The sequence below is a fragment of the Schistocerca piceifrons genome, chromosome 1 (assembly GCF_021461385.2).
Source record: "Schistocerca piceifrons isolate TAMUIC-IGC-003096 chromosome 1, iqSchPice1.1, whole genome shotgun sequence".
NCBI lineage: Eukaryota > Metazoa > Arthropoda > Insecta > Orthoptera > Acrididae > Schistocerca > Schistocerca piceifrons.
Window position 1 is genome coordinate 911001833 of NC_060138.1, and position 20239 is coordinate 911022071.

The window sequence follows — 20239 nt, forward strand, 5'->3', positions numbered from 1 at the left end:
AAAGCTCGCTCTCGTTCATTCCTTTACAAGGTTGGGAACCACTTTCGATGATGGCAGCGTACAGACCGGCATAAGGAAACGCAGTAAACGTGTTACATGAGAAGCTAATGAAATGCTGTGCTGCCGGCAGTGCACAGCTCACGGATAAGCGCCCGTGAATTACACCGTGATTCCGGTATATTCGTAAGTAATATTGTCAAGAACTTAATGGCGCCGATTTTCGTAACCGGGTAGTGTTTTGTGGATGGGCACGTCAACAAAATATGCAAACTTTCCCCACATTCTTTGCCTATGTATACTATTTTCCGATGAGTCCAGATTCACAAACCATGGTATCGTTAATCGTCATAACATGAATTACTTGAGTATGGACAATCACCACTATTTACGACAAGCTGACCGTCAACGTGCTTAGTCGGTTAACAATGTGGTGTGCCGTCATGGGGAACCAACTCATTGGTCCAGATTTTATTGACGACACGTTGAATGTACACAAATATTGAACGCTTTTGGAATAGGAACTATCGGTACTTCTGCAGAAGTTGCTGTGGACATTCGACAATGTCTTTGGTTTCGGTATGACAGTTGCCCAGCGCATTGCGCAATTGAAACATTTGTGTACATTGGTCGGTGGATTGGCAAAGGTGGCCCTATTAATTGGCCCGGAAGGTCGCAGGATTTGACGCCGCGGATCTTTCTGTTGGGATAATTAAAAGATAAGGTGTATCAGCAAGTGTCAACAGGGTGTGAAGGCATGATCGGCCGCTACACAAACGCATGTGAGAACTGAGACCTGGTACTTGGGAAAGGCAGGATTCTGTGTGCACGGGACCGTAATCAGCTACCGTTGGTTGCTCAGTTTTTTAAATCACGTACACTTTATTTGGAAACAATTTGCAAATAACGTTGACAATAAGGAACAAGTATCAAATTTGACTGTTAAGACACAATGTCTAATTAAAAAATTCAAATGGCTCTGAGCACTATGGGACTTAACATCTATGGTCATCAGTCCCCTAGAACTTAGAACTACTTAAACCTAACTAACCTAAGGACATCACACAACACCCAGTCATCACGAGGCAGAGAAAATCCCTGACCCCGCCGGGAATCGAACCCGGGAATCCGGGCGTGGGAAGCGAGAACGCTACCGCACGACCACGAGCTGCGGACATTAAAAAATTCTTAAGCAAGTTGCGCTTACGGCTGATGGCCTTATTGACCAGAAATTCAAATTATTTGTCGACTGAAGGTCCCAATAGTAATAACTCAAAAAACCAATTTGACAGTTGAGGGCTGGATAGCAAATTTTTGAGAGGCAATTTAACTTCTTCGAGAGATTCAAAGAACAATCATCAACATTTCATTGTTAAGATATTTTGTCTAATTAAAATTTAGAAAAGTTACAGTCACGGCCGAAGGCCTTGTTAACAAGAAATTCAAACTCTTTCTAGGCTGAAGGCGCAAACAGTAATAATTCAAAATTAAAATTGTTTTTTTTATTATTTTTTAAATATTATCACAATCTGACCAAATCAAGAGAGCAGTGGGCCTCAGACAGTACTCAAAGGATCCACCTGGGAAAGTCGCTCAACTTCGTAAACGATGAGACAGTCAGCCAAGAGTTGTATTCACTTAACCGGATGGCAACGCAAACTAGTGATAGTTTAAACGCAGACCAACACTCTTGCAAAATCTACCCAACGTCTGAAAACCAATACGACGGTGGAATAACGCAGGTAAGGCGGAACTGGCGGACAGCACTGCGTCTTCAGAATCCGGTGTTTAGAACATCCAGAAGCAGAAGGAACCACTACGACCAAAGTAGTCCAAAAGAAACAAAATATCTGTACCACAATTGAGGAGGCTGTAGAACTACACGCCTTATCAGACAGCAGCGGCAAGGTGAGGAAGGTAAACTGCTGCGAAAATACGCTAACCTCCAGGGCAGGTAACTGGGGCAATAGCGGCCACTAGGCAGAAAAATACCGCTGGTTGAACTTCACCAACAGTAGCGCAAGGAATTCAATGATTCATAATAAGAAGTGGAGGATGGCTAATTAATTTCGCCAACTCCAAACACTCCACTCGTTGCTCTTTGTCTCAGTGACCCTGCGAGCAGCAACGCTCGAGCAAATGGCGTTATCCCAGAGTAGTGGAGGTTTCACTACTGGGTTAATGTTCACTCAACTCAAATGTACTAGGTCCAGTGGACAATGAGGTTGTGGCCGTCGCAACTACAGCCCCTCGATCCGGCAGTGCCTGCGTGCTGCCAGCGGTCCCGGCATGTCTCCGCACTGCCGGACCTCTCTGCTCCTCCATCCCAACCGAACTCTGACACACTCCGACCCGGAAAACACTTGGCGTCCCCCCAAAGATAGTACCACTGTACTAGATATCGATAACCACTCCTGCTGCCACTCGCAGACAACACTAGCAAAAGTAGTGGCGCCAGTGAACACAAGCAGAACACGAGACGTTACTATCCCTATTACACGATGCCAACCTATCAATGGCACAAACGCGAGCCGCAACATGGCTCACCGACATTCCCGCAGATATGCTTCCGTCCTGTGTACTGTCGTTTGAAAAGCTGATCACACTGTGTATTGAAGTTGGCTGTACTACGTGCGAACACTTACTCTAATTGAAAAAAGTAGAGTAGCGTTGACCTAGCGCACCAGCTACGCTGGTGCGTCGAGTAGTCCCCTGTTCGATAAGTCGGAGGAATACAACGTTGCGAATGGGATTTCCAATTAGAAGTTACGAAATACTGGCCTGCCCTATCCTCGCAGCGTGGAGGTGGGGTCTCACGTGCCATTAGATATTCAAAGGCCATTGAACAGCACGTAGTAAATTACTACTGTGTACCCATTTCTATTCCTCCGATTACAGCGCCATCTGTATTCAAACGAAGGAAATGCGTCGCAAAACATATATAGATTTTACTGCAGTATCGTAAACTACGATAAGAAAGGGGGATTCCCAATGAAGATTTCAAAGTTCTCTTCCGCAATACACACATGGAGCGAGTTAAGGGGTCAAGTATACTATTATTGGATGTTGCTCTCTGAGGCAAACAAACTAGAATAATAACTTTTTTTATCCGATGTGTAGCTTTCGAGATTGAGTTAAAATGACCACCCTGTATAGACCAGGAACAGCAGAGGGCTTATAACACTTCATTGGGGAAAGCCAGGTATAAGTTGCGTCGTGCGGTTTGAGGTGCCCTATCACGGACTGCGCGGGCCCTCCGTCGGAGGTTACAGTCCTACCTCGTGTGTGTGTGTGTGTGTGTGTGTGTGTGTGTGTGTGTGTTGTTCTTAGCGTAAGTTAGTTTAAGTAGTGTGCAAGTCTAGGGACCGATAACCTCAGCAGTTTGGTCCCTTAGGTTAGGTTAGTGGTGTTTAACGTCCCGTCGACAACGAGGTCATTAGAGACGGAGCGCAAGCTCGGGTTAGGGAAGGATGGGGAAGGAAATCGACCGTGCCCTTTCAAAGGAACCATCCCGGCATTTGCCTGAAACGATTTAGGGAAATCACGGAAAACCTAAATCGGGATGGCCGGAGACGGGATTGAACCGTCGTCCTCCCGAATGCGAGTCCAGTGTGCTTGGTCCCTTAGGAATTCACACACATTTGAACATACAAGTTGCATTTTTCTCGATGACTTTCAGTTAGTTACTAAGAACTCTGACACCTCTAACAGGAAATCACGAAACCATTCGCACAACTGCGACGATACGCCGTAGGTATGCAGTTTGATTAAAGGTTGATTGTGAGCAACGGTGTTAAAAGCCCTCTGGAAATCGAAAAATACGGAATAAATTTGAAATACCCTGTCGGTAGCACTCGTTTCTTCTTGTGCATGAAGAGCTAGTTGCGTTCCATAGCACTCAGTCCTCAGGCCACAAGTGGCCCATCGGCATCATCCGACCGCCGCGTCCTCCTCAATGAGGATGCGCATAGGAGGGGCGTGTGGTCAGCACACCACTCTCCCGGTCGTTATGATGGTTTTCTCCGACCGGAGCCGCTACTATTCGGTCGAGTAGCTCCGCAATTTGTATCAAGAGGCTAAGTGCACCCCGAAAAATGGCAACAGCGCATGGCGGCTGGATGGTCACCCATCCAATTGCCGGCCACGCCTGACAGCGATTAACTTAAGTGAGCTCACGGGAACCGGTGTATCCGCAGTGGCAAGACCGTTGCCATTTGCGTTACATAAGGATATTTTCTGAATCTGTGTTGGCTATTTGTTAGTGATCCTACTTCAACGGTTTGTGTGTCGTATTTTCAGAGACGCAGATTGGGTGACCAGCCCAGCATTTGTCTAAACGAGCGAGGGAAACTGGCTAAAAACCACACTCCAGTTGGCCGGTGCACCAGATATGGTCGTTAATCCGCTGCAAGGCTGGCTCATCACCCTGTCTCACTAGCTAGCGCGCTGCGCGTTACGCAATACGAGTAGGTCGGGTGTCATGCCTCTGCCTTACAAATTTACGTTTCCTAAAATTGCTTCAGTCGAGAATTGGTGCTTTTAGAAGGCCAAGACCGACTGCTTCCTTCTCCCCCTCTCCATCCCTCCCCTGCCCTCTCACTCGCCCTCCTCCCACCCATTCCAGCTTGTACTCCGCTCCCGACACCTGTCCGACGTTAGACCAACCTTCGTTTCTTCTATAGCTAACTTGCGTCTTAACGTACAGATGTGTGTGGTTGTGTCCTCGTTCATTTCTTGTGCTGCAGCCGTGGTCGCACCGGAGGGCCTGCTGTGTGGCACCGATGCCCGCGCCGCAGTAATCCCAGCGTCCAGTGACGTCACCCGGCTGTCATTAAACAGTCGTGTTCGCTAATTACACCACCTCTGCGGGCAGCGCGCTGCAATTAGTATCCACAGTCGGCCTTTGCACTGGTCATGGCAGCCGGAGCGAGTTAAAACCTGTGCGCAGTCTGTTTGAGAAGTCACGTCCTACTGTGTTACCTCTATTAGAGCGAGTAGCCACTGGTTACCCAGGCTGCTACCTACTCTGTCTGTTAAGAGCTTGTTACCGCTGTTATTAAGTCGTCTTCAAGGCAGGCCGTGTTGCTTGTTCATTCGGCTGTGGGAGTGACACGTAAAAGGGGGAAAAGAAGCGAAAAAAGTTACTGAGACACGATTTTCACTTCGTATACTGAACGGTAGCTTTTTTTTAAATGAGTAAATGTAGTAAAATAACGCGATGATATCGACAGTAAACTTTCCAAGGGTACCGCATCCTTTAAATACGTAAGTTTACTGCCAGCCCTTGTGGCCGAGCGGTTCTAGGCGTTACAGACTGGAACTGCGCGACCTCTGCGGTCGCAGGTTCGAGTCCTGCCTCGGGCATGGATGTGTGTGATGTCCTTAGGTTAGTTAGGTTTAAGTAGTCCTAAGTTCTAGGTGCTGATGGCCGCAGAAGTTAAGTCCCGTAGTGCTCAGAGCCATTTGAGCAGATTTGTTACGTAGATTATGGCGCAAGTGCAGTGCATCTCTAAAGGAAGTAGCGTAAATGCTGCTTGTGTAACCTATACTGTGAGGGGCAGTAACATGAAAAACAGGCAGATTGGGGAAAAAAGCAGGTAAACTGTTCATTATTTCAAAAGTAATCGCCGTAACTATTAACACATTTACCCCATCTGAGACCAGACGGTCAGTGCCTTCATCGAAAAAAGTTTGCGATTGCTTACGGAATCATGATAGTACCCAAGCGTGAACCTCTTCGTCCGAAGCAAACCAACGGCCTTGAATATCCTTCTGCAGCGTTCCAAAACTATGGAACTCGCATGGAAAGTGATTGGGATTGTACGGAGGATGTGTAAGGACTTCCCAGCGAATCTTCTGCAACGTGGTCAGCCTTGACATACTGAGGACGAGAATTATCCTGCAACAGAGTGATGGCGACCGTCAACATTCCTGGCGCGCTTCATTCCTTGCAAAGCGTTTACGTACCGTAATTTTGGCGCCGTGTTCCAGAAATTCAATGAACAGCAGGCCCTTGCAGTCAAAGGAAAAAGTCATGATTTTCCCGGACCGGCGCACCTGTCGTCTCGCTACAGTCCACAAGTTCCGCTGGGAAGCCCTTACACATTGTGATGTCCCCTCTCCCCTTTTGTTGTCGATGTTGATGTTGAGCCGCTACTGCTACAGCTCGGTCGGTGGAATGGAGACGCGACGCGCAGTGATGGTTGTCCCCGTCGGATGAGGTGGAACAGCACCTGAAAATCTCTAAAGAAAATCGTTCCTCGCGTAATGCATGAAAGTCCGTTTGCGAGTCCGCACAGTCTTCTCAGCGATGCGAACTGCTGTTTTCCATTGTCTGTTATGGTTTTATGATGATTTGCTATGCCCGGTTAGGTACTTATTGCAGCATTGAGTGAATCATTCATCACCGGCGTCGTTTCACACCACTGAAGCTATGAAAAATTCGTTTGCGGTTCAGTAACAGTAGTTGTTACGTTGCTAGGCAGAATTGTTCACTACGGCTCGACACAAATCCAGAGATAATCTATAATGCTATCTTGCTTTCGAGCGTCGTGATACTATTTCGGCAAAACACTCCTTTCAATGCTCAATGTTCATCAAGTCACTCTTCCAATTAAAATGTTCACAGTTAATTAATTTTGATGATCAACTATCAAACAGTTAAATTAATGATGGAGCCAACACGTGAGATTTCCATTACTGACGAACAATTTTATTGTTCCTTCTTAGCAGTTAGTTTACAATCATCACACCACACGCACACCGATGGATCAGATCAATTACGATTCTTTTCAGTTCGGTGATCGTGGCATTTACGACAACTTTTACAATCGGCGTGTTTGTATTATCTTCGTGTGGTCGTATTAATGTTTCCTACTCCAGGCTAATCAGGTATTGCAGTCTTCGATACTATGTCCATTCTTGGTTGTAACTTCACTTTGATGAAGGTTGAGTCGAACAATATTATCTCCAATAATTAAAGTTCATTAACTCGTCATACACTATCAGAATATCACTTCAGTTAAAGTTCTCAAGTCAGAATAACTGAGAACAAAGTCCGCGCATCTCTATCACACACTATTACTTTTTAAAAAAAAGAAACAATCTCGTAGCTTTGCGTTTGTAGTACTGTAACAAACGGTGCTCTCTCTCGACATGATAGCTAGCAAGCGACTAACTTTTCCATGATCGAACATTGTAGACGCATTGAATTTCCTTTTCGCCGCGTTTACAACTCTCTTTCACAGTAAAGGTTATCTCTGACCAACATATTACTTTGGACTTTCGTCGTACTGATGTGCAGTTATTACTAAGATGTTTGATAGCTAATTAAAAATAACCTTTCTTTCTTTCTAGCTTTTACCATGACATACTCGGTAATGAATGAAATTGATGTTCATCAGAACTTTAAGGTGTGTTATATTATTGTCAAAGTTGTCGTTCCTGTCAGGATAACACTGTTCCCTTCTTTAAATTATCATGACATTCTTATTTGGGTTTTCGGGTCTCTTGGGGTGTTACAACATTCTCCATACAGCCTCGATCTCTCCCCAATGGAGTTCCATTTTTTTGGAGCCCCAGAGAGACAGACAGATTGGTGACCATCGATTTGCTTCGGTCGAAGAGATTCACACCTGGATACAACCACGGTTCCGTAAAGACATCGACGGTCTTACCTCCCAGCGGAATAAATGTATTAAGTTATCGCATTTACTTTTGAGATAATAAATACTTTTCTTACATTTTTTTTATCTGTCTCTTTTCCATTTGACTGCCTCGTGAAGAATACTGCTCCATTATTTGAGGGTCTCATCAGTTCGGCCTGATGCATTCGTTAAAAAAATTCAGACACGTACTGTAAAGATTGTAATACATTGTTACACCGGATGCTAAAGTGCAACAGAGGTGCTCAGGAATATTTGGAAGAATGGCGGCAGGTCATGAACTTATCAGAATTATCCGTGTATTTGTTTAAAGAGATTTGGAGAAACTTCCGCAAAAGCTTAGACAGGACGGAGATTAGATTCCCTTTAGGTGCTATAAAACGAGGTCAGAAGCAGTGTTGACGAGTAAAGTAATGATAGCCAAAGATAAAGATGTCAACCAAAGATAAAGCATGCAACACAGCGATAGTCAGGCACCACAGTTATGTTTTTGCTGTGGACTTCAGTCTGAAGATTGGTGTGACGCAGCTCTCCACGTTAGTCTGTCATTTCTACGTTAACTACTGCCAACCTAGTACATCCATCTGAATCTGCTTATTCTCTTCATGTCTAGGCCTCCTCTGCAATTTTTACCCCCCAACACTTCCGTGCAATTCTAAATTGATCACGCCGTGATTTCTCACAATGTGTCCTGTCAATCGATTCTTTCTTTTAGTCAGGTTCTGCCACAAATTTCTTTTCCCCCGAATCCTATTCGCTACCTCCTCACCAGTTATCTTGAGCATTCTTCTCTAACACCACATTTCTAAAGCTTCTTTTCTCTTCTTGTCAGAACAGCTTACCGCCCACGTTTCACTCCCGTACAAGGCTACAATCGAGACAAAGTATCTTCAGAAAATGCTTCTTGACACTTAAATTCAAACTAAATGTTAACAAATTACTCTTTTTTTATAAGTACTTCTTTGATATCGCCGTTCTGCGTTTTATGTTTTCTTCATTTCAGCCGTCATCATTTATTTTGTCGCCCAAATCGCAAAATTTAGGTACTGCTCTTCCAAGTCCTTTGCCGGCCCCCTCGTAGAATTAGTGACGTCGGCAATCCCCAGACTTCTAATATCTTCTCCATGAACTGTAATTTCCTTTCCATATCTCTCCTTGATTTCCTGTACCGCTTGCTCATTGTACAGATGGAATAACAATGGGGATAGGCTCGAACCTTGTCTCACTCCCTTGATATTTAGTGATTGTTTCGAGAGGATAGAATACAACATAGACTACGGCGTGGAAAATTCTGTGATTTTCCTATGGAACTCAACTGTTCTTTTCTTCCTGGCCTCGACACTAGAATCTTCTGTTCTTTTCCTTTTTGCCTTTTCCTGTTGTCTACGGGATCGGCATAGTTATAAATTAATTTTGTAAGTCAGTAGCATTTAGCAATCAGATACACTTCCTGACATCACCAGTCGCTCCAGGAAGGAATCCGTGTATCCAATCTGTCTATTGTCTAGTGTAGAACTCGAGCTCAGATGTGATAACGTTTTCTGAGTGTTGTCGTAGTGTATGCATCCCAGGCGGGACGTGGATACCAAACCGATATTTACCTAGTCAGATGTGGAAAACCGCCTAAAAACTACATACAGGCAGGCTGGCCCCACGGCTCTCGTCGTAAAGTCCGCGAAGACGTTTCGATCTGGGACAGGCTCCGCTGCCCCGTGTTCCGGAAACGTGCGCATTACTACTCACGGCTATCCGGGCGGGTCGCTTCGACGCTAAAGTGAATTACAAATATTGTAAAGGTACCTTTATCCGCGAAAACCGCGTAGGGATGAGGGAAAGAAACCAGTAAGAGAAGTATAGCAACATACAGAGTACGCGCACTGTCAGGAAATTTAAAAAGATAACCCCATTTAGTGACTTTAAATTTAAACGCTCTTTAAGGAAAAGTTGGTAGGCAAGAAAGTTATGAATTGGAGAGTGTCTAGACATAAAAGTTCGGTGCACATAACTGTCACACCACGCGAACAGGGCCCAGATATTGCAGGACCTGAGAAGTTCGGAACTCGAATTGTTGCAGTGAAACGGAACGAGGAGTAAGTGACAGTGTGGAAGAGGGGGAGGGGGGGGGGTAACGGAGCGAGACAGAAGCGCTGGAAGACAGAACGGCCTGTACTGGCGGCGGAAAACGCGGAAGTAATCGGACTTTAGGTTGCGACAGGCGCTGAGTTTCCGCGTCCTCACCGTGACTCTGTGGTTCACGGCATTGCGCGGCGCCGTCTTTCCACGTAGCGCCATACCGACGAGACAGCCGGTGGCGCCCGTGTGTTACTGCAGAGCGCGCACCTCTCCGTCATCTCTGTTACAATCCCTGACAAGGTTCTAAATGTGGTGTTGGATTTCGCTGTTCAAAACAAGCTTTCGTGCTTCTATTACCAAATCGTTATTTTTAGGTCGGTCTAAATAATTTCGTGTAGTAAAACCTGCCACGGCCGTATACATGATGAATTTTGTGACCTTGCACACGACAAGAAGCAAGATTAGGGTGGTTGTTGTTGTTGTTATCGTCGTCGTCGTCGTCGTCGTCGTCGTCGTTGTCGTAGTCTTCAGTCCAGAGACTGGTTTGATGCAGCACTCCATGCTACTCTATCCTGTGCAAGCTTCTTCATCTCCCAGTACCTACTGCAACGTAATCCTTCTGAATGTGTTTAGTGTATTCATCTCTTGGTTTCCTTCTGCGATTTTTACCCTCCACGCTACCCTCCAATACCAAATTGCTGATCCCTCGATGCCTCAGAATATGCCCTATCAACCGATCTCTTCTTCTAGTCAACTATTGCCACAAAATTCTTTTCTCCCCAATCCTATTCAATACCTGCCCATTAGTTATGTGATCTACCCATCTAATCTTCAGCATTCTTCTGTAACACCACATTTTGAAAGCTTCTATTCTCTTCTTGTCTAGACTATTTATCGTCAATGTTTCTGTTCCATACATGGCTACACTCTTCTACAAATACTTTCAGAAACGACTTCCTCACACTTAAATCTACACTCGATGTTAACAAATTTCTCTTCTTCAGAAATGCTGACCTTGTCGTAACCAGTCTACATTTTATATCGTCTGTACTTCGACTATCATCAGTTATTTTTCTCCCCAAATAGCAAAACTCATCTACTACTTTAAGTGTCTCATTTCCTAATCTAATTCACTGGGCGTCACCTGACTTCATCCGACTACATCCCATTATCCTCGTTTTGCTTTTGTTGATGTTCATCTTATATCCTCCTTTCAAGACACTGTCCATTCCGTTCAACTGCTCTTCCAGGTCCTTTGCTGTCTCTGACAGAATTACAATGTCGTCTGCGAACCTCAAAGTTCTTATTTCTTCTCTATGGATTTTAATTCCTACTCCGAATTTTTCTTTTGTTTCCTTTACTGCTTGCACAATATACAGATTGAAAAACATCGGGGATAGGCTTCAACCCTGTCTCACTCCCTTCCCAACCACTGCTTCCCTTTCATACCCCTCGACTCTTGTAACTGCCATCTGGTTTCTGTACAAATTGTAAATAGCCTTTCGCTCCCTGTGTTTTACCCCTGCCACCTTCAGAATTTGAAAGAGAGTATTCCAGTCAAGATTAGGATTACTGTCTCAAAATGTGGGCAATAGAGACGGAGCACAAGCTCGGATTAGGAAATAATGGTCAGTTTCTTACTGATTCAAGATTTACTTGCAGACAGAACTCAACACGTCGCTGTTAACGCAGGAAGTCGACATATTTAAAAATAATTTCGTGGGTACTCTAGGGAAGTGTTACAGGACTCTTTGAGCAGTGTGTATAAATGATTCAATAGAATGCGCCGAAAACTGTTTGACTGTTCGTAGACGATATGGTTGTCTATCGGAAGGCAGCAAAGCCAGAAAACACTAGCGATTTGCAGAATGATTGGCAGAGGATTGCTAAATGGTGCCGGGATCGACAGTTGACCCTGAACGTAAATAAATGTAGAGTATTGCACATATATAGTAAAAGAACTCTGCTGTACAACTACACTGTTGATGACAACATTAACCACCGTAAAATATCTAGGAGTATCTATTTGGAGCGACCTTTAAGTGGAGTGACCACGTAAAACGAATAGTAGGAAGAGCAGTTGCCAGACTTTGGTTCAATGTAAGAATCTTAAAGAAATGTAAGTAATTTATCAGCTAAAGAAGTGACTTATAAGGCACTTGTTTGACCAGTTCTTGAGTATTATTGATCAATGTGGGATCCTTACCATGTAGCAAGAGTGACAGAAGAGATACAGAAGATCCAGCGAAGAGCGGCACGTTTCGTCGCGGGATCGTTTAGTAAGCGCTTGAGCGTTACAGAGTTGGTCAGCAAAAGCAACAAGAAAGGCATCACAGAGGTGTATACTATTCAAATTTTGAGAGAGCACTTTCCGGGAAGAATCGAACAACTTATTACTTCCTCCTACACACACCTCGCGAAATGAACACGACGGGAAAATTCGTGGGATAGGTGTGTATATGTGTGTTTTGTCCTACGCGTAAGTTTGTTTATTTAGGTAAAGTAGTGTGCTTAGGAACCGATGACCTCAGTTGTTTGGCCCCATAGGACCTTACCGTGAGAAAATTCGAGAAATTAGCGCTAATACAGAGACTTTGCGACAGTCATTCTTCCCGCACGCCATTCACGAATGTGAATCGTTACCAGAAGCACCCTTCGCCACACACCTTCAGGTGGTTTCCGGAGTATTTATATAGCTGTATATGCAGCAGTGCCCTTTAAAAAGGTTTACTGAACTTTCATGAAGTAAAACATGGATACTAAAACGAATAAAACTGATGAACGTATACTCGTATGGAGGTATGTTAGACGACTACAGCTGTAATTTATAAATTTTGCTTTAGCGAATTACAGCTATAGTGGATTAACAAGCTTTCACTGAGCTATAAGTTCATTTTAATATCCTTCTTCTTCTTCTTCTTCTTCTTCTTCGCGGATGGATCACTTAGGACCACGCGTAATCAACATTTGTTGGCCTTCCTTTTCTCCCAGTATTCCTTCATAAGCAACGAATGGGCTAGCTTTCGTTGAGTAGACCACGTATGTCGGTTAGTTTTTCTATCTTCTTCCTCAAAACCCCGTGTGTTGTGATTTTTCTGATTTTATTAGTGTCATGTAGATTTGGAGACCCTAAGACTCTCGGGCCTTTTTCCGTCTGTTTGTACCAGTTCGGTCTTGTAGCTTTGTTCTTCAAAAATGTATAGATTTTGTGCGTTAACCTGTTTGCGTCCATTCTTTCTAAATGCCCCATGAATTGGATTCTTCTCATGCGTATTGTTTCTGTTATTTTGGAGATATTTTTATATATTTCTGCATTGGGTTTTGGATAATGCACACGATCTTTAGTTCTTGATCCTAGGACTTTCCTCATTATTTTACGTCTTTCACTTCTAATTCCCCTTTTAGTGTTCTGTCTTGAAGGTTTAGTGTGTCAGATGCGTATAGAGCTTCGTGTTTATTTATTTTACTGCTTGAAAGTTTCGCAAACTGTGTATAACTGTTTTAGCTGTGATTGCCCTTCGTTTAAACTTATCTGTTTTACAAAGGAATCGTCGCTTGGAGAAATGACGGAAAACCTAAATCTGAATGTCCAAACGGGGATGCAGTCTTCCCGAATGCGGGTCTTGTGTCTGACATCCTTTTGTAGTTCTGATGACCGAAACATTGACCGCTGCACACCGCGAGACTGACTTTCGCCTGGTGGCGCTCCTGGCACGTGACGCGATAAAAAAAAAAACATAAGCAGAGCAAAGGCGAATACATGGAATCATTCTAGCGACGATACTGCGCTATTTTGACCAAGGCCAGGTTGTTGTCAACTGGGGCCTCGGAACGACCATCCTAGAAACGGCGAAACTAGTCGGCTGTTCACGTGCTACTGTCGTGAGCATCTGTTTAAAGCGGTTGAAGGACGATAAAGCCACGAGTAGGCCACAAGGTATTGGACGTTCACGCCTTGTCACCGCAACTGCAGCTGGAAGGCGCCGATCTGAGGGGGACCTGGCAACAGAGTGCAAACGGTGGTGCAATCACAAGTGTTTCGTGTATGTTGACACAGCGATATCATCAGTTACTGTTGCCGTGGTCACGGGATCATAGAGACTGGAACGCGGGTCAGTGAAAACGTGTGTCCCCTGTTCGGATGAGTCACGCTTCTTGTTACACCAGATCGATGGGGTACTCAATCATCCACGTCTGCAGCTGCTCGAAACATGCGCCGTGCCACGGACGGCAACTGGTGTGGGTATGTGTAACATATGCTATGGAGGACATTCAGGTGGGCCTCCGGGATACCGTGGTAGTAATCGGGGGTACCACGACATCGTGGACTATATGACCGTTATTGCGGACCACCTGCATCCCGTCATGCTTTCCTTCTCCGACAACACTGACATCTTCCAGCAGGATAAGCACCCGTGTCAAAGAAGAGAATCGTGCTATAATACTTTGAGGAGCCCGGTAATAAACTCGGGTTGATGTCTTGGTCACAAAATTCTCCTGAAATCAACTCGAGGGAACACATCTGGGACTCTATCGGGCGCCTGTTTCGTGCCCGCAAACCACCGGCCCGTAATTTATTGGAATTCCCTAACGTACGTAGGCATCTGGTGCCACGTGCCTTCGGAAACCTGCCAAAGACTGGTCGAATCCATTCTACGCAAAATCGCTGATGCGTCGCAGTATTCGAATTAACACCCTATTACACATGCGGTCATAATATGTTGACTTATTAGGGCAGATAGATGATGATTTGTCTGTAATATGTGTGCGCTCTATAACGTTCATCTCAGTGGTTACTAATGTGAAACTGCTTTGGTAAACATTGAACATCTTAAACAACGCGCTGAAGGCGGCATATCGGTACACATGCAACAGCATGCGCTACCTAATGTGTTCCAAAAACTGCGTCTAAAAACAGGATTTTTCGTGAGCCCATTTGTCAGGTTTTATTGGTTGTCAAGTGAGAAAGGTAGGGTCAAGTGTTTTCGGTAGCCCTTGGTCTAGGGACCATTTGTATACCCAACAGAAGAATCGTCTTACTGTCACTATCCTGCTGTACAGGGCGAAAGTATGAAAATTACACACCCCTACTGCTTACGCAAATATAGCAAATGTGTTGGTTCTTTTTGCATTTGATGGGGGTCTGCTGTGCGTCTTAAGTGGTTATGGAGGCACCATTTTGTTCACGGGCTGTTCCTGAGAACGACCGAAAAACATGGTTTTTGGGTACCAAATCCAAGGAGCGAATTCAAAGACGGCTATGCACTGCATATGGTGGGAAGTTATACGATATATTCCTAAGATCCCTATCTCCAATATGCTTTTAAATTTAACTGATATCTTTATCCATTTCTATGATACAGATGTTCAAAACTTACCCTACTTCTACATGTAATATGCACACGTTACATCTTAAATCTGACGTGAGGCGAAAACGCCGTTTATAAAGTGACGTAGCACGGGAAATATGGTGTAAAGTGTCTCCGGTATGAGGTGTAGTATTATAGTTCTGAGTTATACTACAGGCCATTAAAATTGCTACACCAAGAAGAAATGTAGATGATAAACGGGTATTCATTGGACAAATATATTATACTAGAACTGACATGTGATTACATTTTCACGTAATTTGGGTGCATAGATCCGCAGAAATCAGTACCCAGTCCATATTCTGCTAACAGTCATTGGATCTCAACCAACGCGAGCATCAATGTCGCAATACGATAAACCGCAGTCGCGATCGGCTACAATCCGACCTTTATCAAAGTCGGAAACATGATGTTACGCATTTCTCCTCCTTACAAGAGGCATCGCAACAACGTTTCACCAGGCAACGCCGGTCAACTGCTGTTTTTGTATGAGAGATCGGTTGGAAACTTTCCTCATGTCAGCACGTTGTAGGTGTTGCCACCGGCGCCAACCTTGTGTGAATGTAAAGCTAATCATTTGCATATCACAGCATCTTCTTCCTGTCGGTTAAATTTCGCGTCTGTAGCAAGTCATATTCGTGGTGTACCAATTTTAATGGCCACTAGTGTATTTCAGTTTCACATAAGTAAACTATCAGTTTTACTGACCAATACATTTCTTTTCATATAACAGGGAAAATAAGGGAACCAGCGGAAAACTGTTCCTAGCGGAGCACAAAGAAGGCGAACATGCTCCTGTCTGTTAAGACTCAGACTGAAAGGTGAGGTATCAGCTGCCTTATTCTATCTCCCTTAGCACCATCAAAAGTTTTTCCATGCGGATATATTAGAGCTTCCTTATGCTGAGAGACGAGAAGACAATGTCCGACGAAAAGAGATGGAAAAATAATAAATACTAGAAGTTAGTAGACAGTGCTTGTGTTACAGTAAGATCCAAGGGGGCAGTTTCGGTCTGAGGGAAAGAGACGTACACAGCGGCGGTGGAACACGGTTAACAGTGACAGAACAGTGCTAAGAAAGAGTAACGGATACAGTTCAGTGGGAGAGGAATAAAGTGAAGGAGCGAGTGAATGTGGGTGAGAATGAGATACAGAGAATGTGACAATGGCGACGAGGAAGAGATTGATAGTGATAGTGAGAAGAGACAGCAGCAGTAGGAAGGAAGGAATGAGATACTAGCGATAAGAGAGTAAGGACGAGACTGTCAGGAGAGGAGGCAGTATTAGTGGGCTAGAACTAAGGAGAATGTGGCTGTGGGCCAGAAGACAGTGACAGATAGACACAAGGAGATAACAATGAATTGTGCCAAATTAGTGAGTGAGAATAGGCATGTTGGAGTGGATGGGTATGAGCGGCTTACAGCGTTCGATTAGTGGGTATGAGCGAGGTACACTTTGGGCAGCTTGTGGGAATTTGAGGGCAGCTGCATGTGAAAAAGATCGCGAATACGTTCGCGTGCCAAAATTTTTGGGAAAATTTCACAAGGTGTTGAGGAACGTAGAATGAGGCAGCCGGTACCCAACTCTGAAGTCGAGTCTCTTCATAAACGGGAGTATATTAGCCTTTTTTGTGCTCCGATAGAAGCATTTTTCCGCTGGTTTAGGAAGTACTTGTAACATTGTGACTGTGCAATATATGCATAATTACCAGTTGCATCCCTCATCTAATTTTCCATAGGTAGGACCGTATTTGATCCACGTTCCACAGTTCACGGTAATGTCGTTTCTGTGCTCGCCACCGTTAATTGCACGTAACTCGGAGCTGGCACGAACTTCAAAGGAGTGACTGGAGCTCATAAATGTTTATTAATACGTAATACCGTACTGATTTATATAATTATGAACAACAAATAAATTGACTCCTCCGGCTTCAAAGGTTAAAGTACGAAAGTTAGAAAGTATCTCTACTGCGGGGGAACTGAATTTCCTTTCGTGCATTCTACATTTAGTACATACTCTGCAAACCATTCTAAAGTGCATGGCAAAGAGTACCTAGCATACCACGGTACCACATGTTTTTTCCCGCTCAAATTGCGTTTGGAGCGCGGGAAGACAGACTGCGTGTTTCTGTGCCAGCTGTAGCTAGTCTAGTGTAATCTTGTCCTTGAGGTCACTGCGGGAATTCTACTTATGGGACTGCTGTATATTCCTAGATACTACACCTAATACCGGAAACTCTGTAAGTAGGCTTTTCACGAAGAATTGGCGTTTTTGTTCAGGCGTCTGCTAATTCAAAGTTTTTCAGCGGTTCTATAACGCCTTCCCGAGAGTCAAGCAGTACTTGGACCATTCGAGACGCGCTTCTTTGTATCCGTCCCACATTTCTCTTAGTCCTATTCTGTATGAGTCCTTCACACTTGAGCAATATTCTAAGACTGGACACACGTCGGGTGTTCAGACATTCACCTTTGTAAACCAACTGTATTTTTCTACCAATCTGCGAAGTTTGCTACTTGATTTGTCTACGATTGAGCCTCTATTTAATACCATTTCGCGTCCCCGCATATTTGCATACCCCCAGATATTTATGAGTATAGCTGCTTCCAAATGTGACTCGCTGATATTATATTCATTAGGTATTATTCTTCTGCGCTGTGTGAAAATTTAAGGCAAGTGATCGGTCTTTGCACCATCTTGTCAAGATCTAACTGCAGCTATTTTTTGAGACAGCGTGGTACTTCATTACAGACAAATGCATCATGTACTAAGTCTTAAATTACTATTGTCCTCGGAGTCATTAATATACAATAAACGGCAAGGGAACCAACATACGCCACTGCGGCACACCCGAAGCGACTTTTTATTTCTCTCGAAGGCTTCGTTAGATTCTACTTAATGTTCGCCGGTGATGACTCAAGAATTTATACTGTGATCACATTCTCTCTTCTGTCGTTTATCCGCTTAACATGGAAAATTTAATAATTACTATTGTTTTTTCCTATTCCGATAATTTCTTCTTGTGAATGATGAACTTCTCGTAACAATTTTATCGCTCAGTTTTGAAGTGATCCAATGCATACAAAGTCTCGAGAATCTGGCTTGATTACTACACTTACGTCAACTTGCAAGCGCTTAAGTTCAGTACGTAAATCAGACGTCACCTCAGAAATATCTTTCTGGATTTCGGACTTTTTCTCAATGCAGATGGCATGTTTTCACCTCAGTCCACTTTACGACTACCGCGGTCACTGAAAGTGTTTCTATGAAGTGCAGTTGCTACGGTTTGACGTACTTCAGATAAGAGGAACTGCGAACGCTTTGTATATTTTCCGCCCTCTGACATTTGTAGTACTGGTACAGATGAACGGTAATTCAGTTTACTGAAGGAGCGCTGTTCAGAGACGGCATTTGTTAAGTTCAGAGGTCGTAGGAATGCAACGGCGCACGATCTCCAGCAGGACCATTCCTACTTCAGCGCTGCCTTGTTCAGACCTATTTGGGATTGATGACGACTTTACCTTTTTTAATCGACTCCAATTGTAAAAGTTTGTATTCAATAAAAATTATTTGTGAAAGTGTGAAATGTTAAAAGATTATTCTGACATCAGCTTAGAAAAGAGAAGGGAAAACAGATAAGGCACATAATGTAACTTTCAGGAAGGTGAAAGGAGAAGTTGTGGTGACAAAACAGAGAAATTTTAGTTCACTGTTTTGGAAAATCATTCACGTGACTTTCATGTCGCAGACTAAACGTTATTAGTATGTGTAGATTCGCGAAGCCTCCAGGAATGTCTCACACTATAAATCCAAGATCTAGACGATCACTATTTGGCGGCTGGATTTCACGCTCTCTCCACTCGTTTAACTTTACAAAATTCTAACCCGCTTCCTCTCCTCTGCTTTCCTTACGCTGAAGGTGACGGTACTTTGTGTTCTAAAAATGTTAACTACTTGCACCAGATTAAGATTCCTCTTGAAACAGTAGAATACTTCTTACTTCCCACCTCCTCACCCCCATCCCCCCGTCCTCACATCACTACCCTTCTTAACTGGGTATATTGATCAAAAAATAGCAGTAAGAAAATACTGCGGTGCTGAAGTTAATCCCTGTTTAATGCCCGTTTCTCTAATTTCCTCCTCCGAAATTGTGAAGTAAAATCGAAATTCGTTATAATTTATGCATCAGGAGTTGATATTATCGATAGTTACCTTTAACCTTTTTTATTACTATCGATATCTCTTATCCACTCAAAGCCTCTAAAGTGATCACTTTTATCATTCTTATAACACTATCGATGAAAGTTGCCAAAGTTGCGGTTGTTCAAAAATTGTTCAAATGGCTCTGAGCACTATGGGACTTAACTTCTGAGGTCGTCAGTCCCCTACAACTTAGAACTACTTAAACCTAACTAACCTAAGGACATCACACATCCATGCCCGAGGCAGGATTCGAACCTGCGACAGTAGCGGTCTCGCGGTTCCAGACTGTAGCGCCTAGAACCGCTCGGCCACCCTGGCCGGCGTTGCGGTTGTACTTAAAGTTCAATAGAAATGGCCAAATGATGGCTTGAGTAATTACCGGAGACCCTTCTTTCCGGTCAGTTGCACGTAAACAGTGTCATACGACGATCTCAGTTTTTTGAAGAACGCTTAGTGATCTGCGCTTTCCACTGTACCGACAGTAGAGTTCGTAGTCTACAGTCGCTTGCGGGTGTGCGTACGTCGTCCCGCCAGGCTGTTATAAATGGAGTATATGCACAGAATTGGTCTTCTCTTCTCATCAACGTTCGGCGCAAAATGTGAACGGCACGGTGTTCGCCACCAGGTAGGAGCGAAGTCCATTACCCCGCAGTGTCCAGCCGGGATGGTTATCTCTGCTCGCCGTGCCTCAGGTAGAGGCAGAGGCTCCCGCGCTACCCTCACCGTTGCGCCAACACCTGCTCCTTACTTGGCGGAACGAGAAACTCGTTCTTAGAACACTGTTACAGTGGCTACCGTATCACTCAACAGTGTGAGGCAAGAGATTGTGCGAGTCAGAAGGCATTCCGTACATATTCATTGTTAAGTTTAGAGACATTCACTCTTAGGCGGTGTGTAGTAGGATGATACTATTGTGCACACACGTACAGTACCTTCG

The 20239-nt window shown here is 44.2% G+C and overlaps 1 protein-coding gene across 1 annotated transcript in view; it reads left to right on the plus strand.

Moving 5' to 3' along the window:
* Positions 1-20239, plus strand: part of LOC124776490 (actin cytoskeleton-regulatory complex protein PAN1-like) — a 581518-nt gene that overhangs the window by 129300 nt on the left and 431979 nt on the right. The gene's annotated exons all lie outside the window — the stretch shown is intronic.